Below are 12,676 nucleotides of genomic sequence, written 5' to 3'. Positions count from 1 at the left end.
CGAGCACGACTTGGCGTCATGGGACCGAAAGATCAAATGACAGACTTCGGCCCCCTCGTATTCTCAAGCACCACCACGGTCGAATGCGTTGCTCAACGTACGCTGTTGACGTCGAGTTCAAGGAGTATGAGAGCGAAGTTGTGGATATGGTTGTAACGGCTGCAAATCCGCGCGCGTCTGTGTGGCTGTATAGAGAGTTCTCCGCCCGTCAAACCGAAAAATACACAATCCGGCCAAACACGCTCGTAAATTCTGGCGACAACACGATCCCGCGCCGCTGATTTTAATGTTTGTGAAATCAGCTGGGAACGCTGACCATTCGTTTCCCCGGAGTTGCGAAGCTCTTTCCCGGAATAAAGCTTTTAATTTTAACAATCCGGTATCTGTTTTTGCTGAAAGTCGAAATATGTGGGGAACGACAAATATTCTCTGCTACGTATTTGACGTATAAAATCAAACATTTAATCTATTTTTATTGTGCGTGTTAATGCTATTCAAGACCATGAATTCTAATGTATATTTTTAATTTAATAAAATAAAGAATTTTAACCCTTAAATGCCACATCTCTCAAGAATCTCGTAAATGACACATGGGGTCTAAAAGACCCCAGCATGAAAAATGTCTCCTTACTTATTGATTTTTTGATATTTAGTTATAAAAATTATTTTCAATGTTGTTCAAGGCTTAGAAAAGAGAATAAAATGCTTATATTGTTAAAATTTCAATTTCAACATAGTATAAAAAATTAAGATCGCCAACAGTTAAAATATTGGCTCCAAAATCAAAAAAATAAAAAATAAATAAATATGAGCTCCATTTTTGGCGGGAACATTTGAAAATATATCATTCTAAAGGGTCTGGGGTCCGCTGGACCCCGGGTGGCATTTAAGGGTTAATCAAGTTATATAAACATATAACAGCAATAATATAATTTGTAAATCCTATCACACAAAGTTAATGTTGTTATTATGTTTCAATATCATATCAATCAATTATATTTTATATTGTCATATTAAAGGTATTAATTTATCACAGAAAGACTTAATAATATGCCATTTGCAAAGTTTATATATTGCAAAATTAAAACAATTAATTGATAAGCGGCCCATGACTCTCTTAAGCTGTCAATGTTGAAGATTTTTTTAGTGGGTAAAATAGAATAGAATATTACATATTAAGAATACAATACATATTTACATGTTATATTAAAACTGTAATAAAACAGTAGTTTTAAACCAAATCAGAAACTTTTACTTTGTCAGTGAATAATGAACAACAAAGATTGATTACATATTCGACCTAACTGGCCATCTTTATTAACCTGTAAAATACACGCGTTATTTTTAGTAACATATAGCCACAGGTGGGATCTGCAGGGATCTCCACAAGTTTCTTTGTTTTCTCTAAAAGTAGTGTAAGATATATAAATTTTAGAGTACATAATAAATAAAACACATAACTGATATCTCGCATAACTGAGAAAATACATGACAAAAAATAGCGTTTGGGGTCCCTGCCCGTGCAGTTAAAGGTTAATTATAATAATTGTCACAACGTTTCAATCATTGGTTTTAGTCTTCTCAATCAATGTAACTTTTGATGCTAATAAGTATTATTTTTTGAATTACTGTAAAGTTTGCGAAAAATATCACTCAAACCAGTGTTCGAACTTGCACCTCCCTCCAATCCGTGACGGGCGTCTTTACCAATTCGACCACTGAAGCACGTGATAATATTCATCGTAATAACCAGTAAATATTGATCGATTGAGAAGGACCAAAATCAATGCTCGTGACGATAATAATTAACAAAGATGGCCAGTTAGGTCGCGAATGAAAAATATTTATTGTTAATAGTTTTAAAAACAGAGATTTTTTATCTTTGACGAATAATTCTCGCTTGTCATTTGTGAAGAAAATCGATATTAATATTGTTACCGGAAAAGTTGCGAGTTATTACTTCACTGGAAATTTATCCGAAAAAACTAATCATTCGCGAGTCCAGGTCGCTCGTTACTCAGGAGTCACTATATCGAGCGACAAGAACAACTAGCGAGAACGAAAGTTACCCGTTAACGGAAGTTCGGTGAACGGCGGTTATTTTGCGCGAACTAGTTGCGCGACAACAATAAATCAGCTTAAAGTTTTTGATGTTATTCCTTCTATAGCTGCAGGAGAAATAACGTTTCACAAATATATTTACTTTGCACTTTGTGCAGCAATCGAACTTAGCCGCATATTCGTGACGAATGCAAAAGAAAGAAGTTGAGATTGGACAGGGATGCTGAAGTCGACTGTTTTACCAATCGAATGCGATGTTATTAACCAAGGGAGTCAAAATGACCCGTTTGACATTTTTAAAACATCTTAATTTCTAAAATGTTCCCTGACTTTTATTGAAATTACATAGATAATTAATTTTATTAATTTGTTTTCTCTTTTTCTCTCTTCTTTTCTAAGATTTCTTCGGTAGAAATAAATATAGGTTAACCTCCGGAGTTCTAGTGTTTACAAAGCGCGCAGTTCAGGGAAACAAGATGAACAACTTTTTCCCGGGGGGGAACGCGCGGTCAGAAATACCTTTTTTAGATTCTAAAGGTTGGTCAAGGATGTGAGATGGAGAGTTTGAACAAAAATGAAGAGACATATGTAATCCACAAAACGTGTTTCATTGGTGATTGTAGTATGATCGTTGGAAGGCCAGCGGTTGCGGCAGCGTCGATATGAGACACGCCAGAAATCTTTGGACGTGTACGAGCTTCTATGCAGAAACGCTGTGAATTCAGTGAGGTCGGCGGAAACTTGGAACAATTGCTGCTAGTTACCACAATGGCACTCTGTATCATACGCGCGCTATCATGCTACAATCACCAATAAATCACATTTGGTGGATTCCGTGGATTTCATGTCTTTTCAATTTTGTACAAACTCATCTTCCCACATTCTTCGCGACCTTTTCGAATCTGAACGAGGTATTTTCAACCGTTCTCCCCCGGGAAAAAGTTGTTCATCTTGTTCCCGAGTTTGTTTATACAGTTTATTTTAGCATCTTGTTTATATATGTTTTTATAAAATATTTTTTATCGGGATTAACATATATTCAACTCCGTACTTTATATTAAATAATATTCACCCAACTGATATGATTCTTTAGATAAATGTACATTGGTAAACTGCGCGCCTAATAGTATGTGTCAGAATGAAAACGCTACATTCTCACTACCAAGCGCGCGGTTTATGTATGAATATGCATGTAAAGAGCAGCGCTTATTTGGTGAACGTTATTTAAAATATCTCTTCCGTTGAGCATTGGAGAAATAAAACGATTCGAGACTACTCAACTTGTTTCTCGAAACATTTGTATGTAATTAGTGGATGTAAATGAAACGCGAAATATCTATGTACCTATATGATACATATGTATAATAAAAATGTTCCATATAACTCGCATTTTAGTAATTACATAGTGCCTTTCTTAACAAAACATAAGTCGAGCACGAAACTATTTTTTTCTCTGATACTCAAGAAAGGTGATATTAAATTAAGTTTATTTATAGTTATTTATAATTATATATTTAAAAAAATAAGCTTTTTTATTAGTATTATATGTATAAATGTGAAATATATTTTTATCTTAATAATAGTAAATATGGGAAATAATAGCATAACAACATTGCTTTTCTCTGCCATTTGTATTATAACATTGCAAGAATTATCTAACAAAAATTAATTTCTTAAATTAATTATTAAAATAATTATATTAAAGTTAATTGACTTTTCTTTTCATATCTTGAATATAAAAGACTTTGTAGATGTAGAGATCTATTTTATATAATTAGAACAATGCACGCTTTTTTCTACGTGTCTCGCGACATTATGGTAAATATAGGTATGCGTAAACATAAAATGGTAGCGATATGATCGAACAACAGTTTTGTGACACATGAGAACGTATTACATTTAAATATATTAAATATGTGTGTAACATATTCAGGGTGTCCGGTAATTATTGATACAGCCGAAGTGTGAAGGTAGACTGGGTCAAACTAGAAAATAAAGTAGATACTATATACCGTTTCGCGAATTTCGCAATAAATAATGAGAAATTAATTAATAAAGATCCGCCAATCAGGGTGGATCTGCAATGCATGATTCAGCGAGAAGAGACAGCCTAACGTTTACCGATGCTAGGCGCGCGAAGATTCAGCGTTATCCGCGTGACCGCGTATAACCATTGTTGTTTACAGCACTTCTAAATGCCTCGCCGCACACCTAGTAACGGTAAACGCTGAGCTGTCTCTTCTCGCCGAATCGTGCGAACGCATGTTGATTCGCAAGTCTTTAGGTATTAATTAACTTGTCAAAACTTTTTGTTGGATCAAAAGGTTCCCATCTACTCGCTGGAAAAATGTGTTTGTTCCTCTCGTACCATGATCTAATGAGAAATAACATAAAAGAGAATTATACAAAGTATTCTTTTAATGATAAATACCTAAGTAAAATTTTTCCGGCATGTGATTCCTCGGTTTCGACAGAAGCATCGTGCATAACACGAATATCATCGTGAACGTCAAATGTGAACAGAGGTTCGCTTTTTCCTCGTGCCTAATTGCAATATTACATACATTAAAATAACATGCCAACATTGTGATATTGCTTCATAAGTTTTATCATTTAGTATCTTTACCTTAGTTACAATAAAATCGTAAAACGTATAATGGTGCGGTAATATAAGAAAGATCCTTCTTGACATACATTAACTGATCTGCCATTACTGTTTTAAGCTCGCTGAATTCACGCTTCAGAACTTCTAAACATCTCTGAAGAAGCTGATAGATAGAATTACCTGTATGTGAAAATTTAATTTATGCAGTAGAACATTATTATATATCACGCCAATGTTACTCCAAAAGTGACACTGGAGTATTTTAATAACTTAAAAATTCTCTAAATTACTGAGACATTCACCTTTCTTCATTATAACACTCCGACGATAGCCAGATCCATCCCAATAACTGAATGTGATCTCAATTTCTTCTTCCTTCAACGCGTTCTGCTTTCTAGCCCATTCTTGCCTCAATTCTTCCTTAAGTTTATTTTCCTCCTCCTCCCTTTCCCTATCTGGCAAGAAACTTGTATCTACATCTGGATTTTTCTTAATCTTCTTAATCGCGAGGCCATCAGATTGCTCATTTTCTGACTGCGGGGATTTTTCGGCATTGTCTTTGTCCAGATTAAAAGACAAAGTTTGAATCTGTCTCTTCTGTTTGTCCTTTTCTTTTCCTGCTCTTTTTCACGTTCCTTGTATCAAAGCATGATATGTATGACTAGATGACATTCAGAGCACTGGGGGAAAATCACATAACATTCAGAGCACTGGGCAGAAATCACACACATATATATATATATATATATATATATATTCACGGCAAACCGCATATATATAACATCGTGTTATTTTTATTATTACATTTAGGAAAATTATTTCATATTAACTCAATAGACGTTAAACTTGCATACATAAGGAGCTTTCCAGCAAGTGACACAAGCCGACACAAACGTCGTTCTATCTTTCTTTTTTGGCAATGAGTAACAAAGACAAAACGATACCTGTGTCGACTTGTGTCGCTTGCTGGAAAGCTCCCATAAGTGAATCTCGCGTTTTATGTAAAATTTTGTAAGAAATCGGTAATCTAACCTATACTACGTTTACGCGAACGTTACTTAATTCTGTATTAACTTACGAAGAACGATACGATAATTCCTCCGCATAAACGGGAGATTTTATAGTAACTACGATGAGATATCGTTCGTATAAGTTACTACAGAAGTAAATACTCACGTAAACGTAAACTATTATAATTCCTGTCACATGCACTTAGTCGCGTAAAAGAGTCACGGTGCGGTTTCGCTTCGCGTCGTATAATAATAGGATAATTACATGTAAATAAAACAATTACCTTGAATCAGAAAAAATATTAACGTCGCGTCGCGTAAAGAGTCACGATCGGTCTCACTCCGCGCGTATTTGACGTGGGACACTACCGTGTTATAGGTTATTGAATTAATCGTCGCGTCGCGTAATAATAAAGAGTCACACGGTCGGTCTCGCTCCGACACTACCGTATCTCTCGATAGGTTAAGTGAACTGACTGTGACGTGACAGCACGCTGAACGCACTAACTATCTGCACTGCGCGCAGTACATCTGCACTGCGCGCAGTACAAACACGTATATGAACGCACTATATCTGCACTGCGCGAAAGCGCCGCCAGTGGCGAAAAAGTGAAAGGGACATTTTCTCTGATCACGTGATCAAGATATCGCGGACGTTAGGAGGAGGAGTATCTTAAATAAAATTTTTCACATTTGGACTTTGCGTCGCAATATCTCCGCTCGTAGGGCACGTAGCGGAATATTATAAGAGAAACCCCCCCCTATTTCGACCCCAAGCTGTCGATCAAGCCTACTTAGAACTTGATCCGTTCACTCGTTTATCGAGATCTCAACATCTCGAGTACTCGCAACCCGTCGCGTCGCGTAAAAGAGTCACGGTCGGTCTCGCTCCGCGTGTACTTGGCGCGAGACACTACCGTGTCTCTTGATTTCTTATTATTTATTACGAAAATCGCAAAATGGTAGAATTTTTCTTTTCAGTTTGTCTCAATCTACCTTTAGACTTCGGTTGTGTCAATAATTACCAGACACCGTATATAACAATGAGAAATTAAGAAAGCTACATGATCAACCTAGATTTTTTCGAAAAAAAGCATGGATAAGTTAACCCATACAGCACAGGAACCTTTCAGAAATATCTAAGAAATGTTTCATTCGATAGGTTGAAACATCTCATAAATATTTCAAAATGTTTCTGCAACAGCTCTGAGACATCTCTGGAATAGCAAAATGTCCGCGATTCTTGCACTTGAAACCTTTCTGAAACCGTGCTGAAAGGTTACTAAAATATGTCTGAAACCTTTCAGAGATACTTAAAAAAAATGTTTCTGCAACATCTCTGAGACAGCTCTGGAATAGCAAAATGTCCGCGATTCTCGCACTTGAAAACTTTCTGAAAGGTTTCCGAAATATATTGCCGTATTTTTTTTATTCGGGCGGTCACCCATCCGAGTAGTAACCGCACTCAACGTTGCTTGACTTCCATGATCGAACGGGCTAGTGACGATCCTCTGGTTCTGATGCTTCCTTTTAGTTTAGCTTATGCTCGTATCGTATATAGGCATCTTTAGTGTTCAAAAATTTGAAATTATTTATTAACTGGTAAATATTAAAAACAACGCAACAACAATTGATATATTATAAATATTAATCTAAAAGATACGTATATCATTACATAATATAATATAATATTAATAATTAATATCTGAGAAAAGCAAGAAGCCCTACATATATGGAGGGTGTGGTTACATCTCTTAGAACCGTTTTAGGGCTGCAATTAAAAATTTCTAAATTCGTCTATTTACTTCTCCTATATGTGTATAAAGTTTCATTAAAAACTCAACTGAAAAATTTGCAAAATTATATTTATGAAATGTTTCCGAAATAACTTAATTAAAAGTTTTCAAATTTATTGCGTGAGAAAGGTTTCAGAAACAGCTCAACTGAAAGGTTTACAAAATCATTTTATATGAAACGATTCAGAAATAACTTAATTGAAAGTTTTCAAATTTATTGCGTGAGAAAGGTTTCAGAAACAGCTCAACTGAAAGGTTTACAAAATCATTTCATATGAAACGATTCAGAAATAACTTAATTGAAAGTTTTCAAATTTATTGCGTGAGAAAGGTTTCAGAAACAGCTCAACTGAAAGGTTTACAAAATCATTTCATATGAAACGATTCAGAAATAAATCAACTGAAAGTTTTCAAATTTATTGCGTGAGAAAGGTTTTAGAAACAGCTCAACTGAAAGATTTGTAAAATTATTTCATGTGAAACGATTCAGAGATAACTCAACTGAAAGGTTTACAAAATCATTTTATATGAAACGATTCAGAAATAACTTAATTGAAAGTTTTCAAATTTATTGCGTGAGAAAGGTTTCAGAAACAGCTCAACTGAAAGGTTTACAAAATCATTTTATATGAAACGATTCAGAAATAACTTAATTGAAAGTTTTCAAATTTATTGCGTGAGAAAGGTTTCAGAAACAGCTCAACTGAAAGGTTTACAAAATCATTTCATATGAAACGATTCAGAAATAACTTAATTGAAAGTTTTCAAATTTATTGCGTGAGAAAGGTTTCAGAAACAGCTCAACTGAAAGGTTTACAAAATCATTTCATATGAAACGATTCAGAAATAAATCAACTGAAAGTTTTCAAATTTATTGCGTGAGAAAGGTTTTAGAAACAGCTCAACTGAAAGATTTGTAAAATTATTTCATGTGAAACGATTCAGAGATAACTCAACTGAAAGTTTTGAAAAATTATCTTCATGTGAAAGGTTTCAAAAACATTTCCATTGCAACATTTTATATGACATATTGCAAAATTCTTTCAGAGATGTTGCACATGAAATGTGAAAGGTTGAAATGTTTTTGAAACCTTTCTGGAAGCTTTCTGCAACAATTTGTGCTGTATGGGAATCTATTTTTTGTTGGATAAACTAGTACGTACTAACACGCATTGAAAATTATAGTACTTAAATTGTATGCTGGCTACTGTTAATAAAATGCCAGGGGCGTTAAACATAAGCTAAACTATAATTTTAATTAAGTGCCAGAAGCGTTAATCATGGACTATTGTAAATAAAATGTTACAGGCGTTAATCGTGGGGTTCTTAATTTCCTATTGTTATACACGGTGTCTAGTAATTATTGACACAGCCAAAGTCTGAAGATAGATTGAGTCAAACTGAAAAGGAAAATTCTACCATTTTGCAATTTTCGTAATAAATAATGAGAAATTAATTAATACCTAGTTTTAATTAAGCCTTACTGTAGTTTTAAGATGTAATCCTTGCAATAAAAAATATTTTAAAAATGTGTAAAGTGCATGAGACATCAGACAACATTTTATGAAAATTACAGAAGGCAATAAATTGCTAACTTTTCCAAGATAATGAAAACGTACAATCTATTAAAATACTCTTTAAATTTATGTATAATACTAAAGTCCCATTATAATATTCAAAAGATATTGTTGAAATAAAACAGGTCTCAATAGAAATTGGAAGCTTGTATTTTAACTATTAATTATAATAAAAATCAGAAGCGTTTATTCGAGCGAATATTGATTATAATAATAATCAGGAGCGTCTGTGCTCACGGTACTGGCAAAATAAATGCCACAAACGTTTATTCAGATGGTACTGATTCTAATAAAAATCAGAAGCGTCTGTTCTGACGACACTGGTTATTACAAATATATTGTTTGTAAATTAAAATCGGAAAAAATATATTGGCTGCGTTTTCACGGGAATAGACGTTGGAGGGGCTCATTCTATATTCTCAATATTCAAAATCACATAATTTTGATTTTGTAATATTGTTTTAGTACATTTGAGACAGAAACTGTACTGTAAATATATTTGTCAATTTATATTATAAATATTGAACGGTACGTAATAAAAGTTTGTAAATTATCTTTTATTAATGCTCGTTTAAATCAATTCGAAAAATGAATTGCTTTGCACAAATTCTTGAGAATTAAGAAACAATAAGATCGAGAACATATGTATGTTCAAATACATAATGTATATGCTCTCACATATACATATAATTATTATAGGCATATTATTATAGGCTATAATTGCGTACATAAGCGACATAATTGCAACATGTAACATAACGCGTGTGTGTGTGTGTGTGTGTGTGTGTGTGTGTGTGTGTGTGTGTGTGTGTGTGTGTGTGTGTGTGTGTGTGTGTGTGTGTGTGTGTGTGTGTGTGTGTGTGTGTGTGTGTGTGTGTGTGTGTGTGTGTGTGTGTGTATACATACATTGTAATACGCATATATGCGTATTACACTTCTGGCATTGCATATATGTATCCAGTATATGTATAATATACATACACATATATAAGGTCTGTCAGAAAATTAAATTTGTACAATTTAGCATCTGAAAAATCGTAACCACGCAAAACGTATAGTTCTTCCTTTAAAAGCAGTACAAGTTTCGACTTGTCCGGTTGCGTTCATGTGTCATTATAGCGTTTTTCGTAAGTGTGTATTAGTAAACCTTCCCAGCAAGCAAGAAACATCAAGAAACATTTCAACTACATTGCAACAACATCGTAACGTTAATGCAGTATAGTTGAAACATTTCTTGATGTTTCTTGCTTACTGGGTCGTCACCGTTTTCGTGATTGTTATAAAGCGACAAAATATTAAACAATTAAAGATATGCAATAAAATTTTGTGTTAAATTAAAAGAGAGCGCCACGGATTATTATGTAAAATTTAAAAAAGCATTTGGTGATCATGTTTTATCACGTGCTCAGGCGCACACGGCGATTTCAGTTTGAAAATTTTGAGCTAAAAAATTGCGATGCTACAGCCATCCTACTCACCAGACCTCTCCCCCTGCGACTTTTATTTATTTCCGTAAATAAAGTCAAACATTAAGGAGCACCATTTTGAAACATTAGAATCAGTTAAAGAAGCGGTGACGGACAGCATAAACAGTCTTGCTTCAAACGATTATGCCGGATTCTACAAATAGTGGAGAAACATCGTTGGCAACGATGTGTAGATACTGGTTGGTCATATTTTGAAGGGAATCGTAATTTAATCACAAAAAATATATATGTATAACAAAAGGTTTTATCGATTTAATCTCATTACTTTTCTGACAGATTTCGTACATATACTGGAAGAATATTCCCCTCCCCCCCATAATGCAATAAATATGAAATAATAATAATCTGCTATACTTACATCCTATACTAGTTCTAGACATTACAGACTAGTAGGCATTACAGACATTAAGGCCACGTTCCGTAACGCGCATATGCGCGCATTTTCTATAGTAAACATTACGTATGCTATAGATAAATGCGCGCATATGCGCGTTACGAAACGCAGGGTAAGTATGAAAATATTCTGTCTTTTTTTTATAGGTCATACCAAATGCCGCTATTTTATTACATGAGTGCGATATCTGTATATGTTATAATATCTTTAGATATAAAAGGATACATATATTGTCAATACATATTTACGTTCAGATCTATAATGGAATTGGACATAGCAAAAGTGGACATAGCAATAAACTACATGTATGCAATGTATACATGTAATACACGTATTTCCAATATATTTATGTTCTGAGTTGAACGATAATATAAGCATTTAAAATGTCAATAATTATTGTATTTTTAATAAGGGCGCTTTCCCGTTGGAGTTTGACCGTTACTCTAGCATCCCTTTAATAAACAATTTTCAAAATAAAGTTCTAGGAAATGTACATAACATTACATACCTTTGAATTAAAAATAATAGCTTTTTTTTCAACGATTTCGATTAATAAATTTTAAAATTGTATGTTAAATAACAATTTCGAAATGATAAATATACAGATTTAGACTCACTTTGCTACAAATAATAATTAAATGCTTTGTAGTTAAATGCACGCTTTCAATAAGATAATTTTTAGTTAAATTAAAAATTTAGATACTTTAAAAATTGTTCATATTCTACCATTTCATAATCTTATTCCTTTTTTTAATCAGCATATATATTATACAATATTATAAATTATAATGTTATTTGCCAATGCGCTCATATTTACATCACATTTTATTTTTTACTTATATTCAATTTTATATTATGACGACGAGAGTCCCTCGGTCTCGTCTGCCGAGAAAGAGCACGCCGTCAAATTGACAATATATAGAAATCAATAAAAGGTATGAATAGTAGCTCGACCTGGTATGTTCTCCAAATCTCGGTATGGGCGCCAGGCGCGAATACTCGCACCCCGGTACATTAAATCCAAGCCAACTCTAGAAATATCTCAGGCGTGAATTCCTTATTACTTCAGATCGCTGTTAGATCTTGGAGAGGAGGAGATGAAGCGCAGCGCAAATAACACACACAAAAATAATGTGAACAAAAGAGATAATATATTTAATCAGGATAAGGTATATAACAAGTCGTTTCGCAGATAATAATAATATCGTAACGACCCCGTAACAATCACTTAAGGGGATCCTGGACAGGGGACAATTACCGACAAAAACAGTCAGAGCTCGTTCTTTGAAACGGCTTTATAGATCGCAAAATCCTTTTACAGGAATAAAGTATAGGTACTAATGAAAAGTGGGAATATAAAAAATTAGTGATAATTGAAAAAAAATGTAAAAATGCTGTCACCTCATAACCATATTTTCTAATAGCGTTTTTTCTTGGCTGCACTATCGCCCACTAGTGCAGCCAAGAAAAAACGCTATAATATAAACAGTTGTATAGTTATATCCCAGATAGCCAAACCTGAGCAGCAGATTCCAAGCAGAGTCTGCATTAAATTTTTGGTATCAGAAAGGCAACAAATTGCACGCGGAAACTGCTCTATCAGACGATGTTGTCAAACTGTAGCCAGAAATGCGACAGAGCCTGCTGACAGGCAATGTGAGCAGATTAGCAACAGAAACCGCGCAGAGCCTGCACACATACTTGGCAGCAGATTGACAACAAAGATCGAGCAGAGCCTGCGCGCAT

The 12,676-nt window shown here is 34.1% G+C and overlaps 1 protein-coding gene and 1 long non-coding RNA gene across 7 annotated transcripts in view; both read right to left on the bottom strand.

The window, feature by feature from the left end:
- Positions 1-12,676, bottom strand: part of LOC139780011 (metabotropic glutamate receptor 8) — a 179,021-nt gene that overhangs the window by 114,442 nt on the left and 51,903 nt on the right. The window lies entirely within an intron of this gene.
- LOC139780008 (uncharacterized) lies at positions 4,460-6,276 on the bottom strand. 3 transcript variants are annotated; one of them, XR_011720074.1, is made up of 4 exons: positions 5,961-6,272; positions 4,969-5,346; positions 4,688-4,846; positions 4,460-4,605 (listed from the first exon to the last, which is right to left on the bottom strand). It is a non-coding gene; the product is annotated as an uncharacterized lncRNA (long non-coding RNA). The 3 variants fall into 3 exon arrangements; XR_011720072.1 differs by having other exon boundaries at positions 4,466-4,846; positions 5,961-6,276; XR_011720073.1 differs by having other exon boundaries at positions 4,466-4,846; positions 4,969-5,301; positions 5,961-6,275.

Source organism: Temnothorax nylanderi, unplaced genomic scaffold (assembly GCF_030848795.1).
Source record: "Temnothorax nylanderi isolate EJ_2023f unplaced genomic scaffold, tnyl_v1.0 TNYL_tig0256_pilon, whole genome shotgun sequence".
Lineage (NCBI taxonomy): Eukaryota > Metazoa > Arthropoda > Insecta > Hymenoptera > Formicidae > Temnothorax > Temnothorax nylanderi.
This window is presented reverse-complemented; position numbering and strand designations above follow the sequence as displayed.